At 46.3% G+C, this 544-nt stretch overlaps 1 protein-coding gene across 2 annotated transcripts in view; it reads left to right on the top strand.

The window, feature by feature from the left end:
- Positions 1 to 544, top strand: part of YWHAZ (tyrosine 3-monooxygenase/tryptophan 5-monooxygenase activation protein zeta) — a 26,176-nt gene that overhangs the window by 20,658 nt on the left and 4,974 nt on the right. The gene's annotated exons all lie outside the window — the stretch shown is intronic.

The following is a 544-nucleotide window of genomic DNA, read 5'->3' as shown; positions in this document are numbered from 1 at the left end:
CCCCCCCCCAGTTCTGCATATTCCTGTCCCATCCCATTCTAGTTATCTGTTTGTGCTCATCTCAACCCTCCTATTCCAGTCTTTGCTCAGTCCTTTCAAAATTCTACTGATCATCTTCTGATCTCTCCTAGTTCTCCTCCATCTCCTTCAGTTTCTCATTTAGTCTCCTTTTCCAAGCTATTCCTGGTTCTCCTTTGCATCAGTCTTTCAGCTCCTCCCACTGGCTTCCAGCCAGTACCAGTCTCTTCCCCACTCCTAAGTCTCCATAAACTTATTGTTCCATTTTATTTCTCTTATTCCTCCTGGATTTGGCTGTTGTCCCTTTGGCATCTGAATTCAGTGACTTCTTCCTCCCCACTGTCTGCCAGCACTGTGGCAGTCTCCAGAAGTCATTAAAGGGAAGTGACTTCAGCCCTGTGCTAGTCTGTGAGGATTGGACAATGGGTAGTGCAGTCAAGTAGGAACTGGGAAGGTGGAGAGGAGCATGCTCACTGAGGCTGGAATCCCTTGAGCAGTTATCTTAGTTTATAACTTAGCTAAATTG

The sequence above is a fragment of the Alligator sinensis genome, unplaced genomic scaffold, assembly GCF_000455745.1.
Source record: "Alligator sinensis unplaced genomic scaffold, ASM45574v1 scaffold974_2, whole genome shotgun sequence".
Classification (NCBI taxonomy): Eukaryota; Metazoa; Chordata; order Crocodylia; family Alligatoridae; genus Alligator; species Alligator sinensis.
This window is presented reverse-complemented; position numbering and strand designations above follow the sequence as displayed.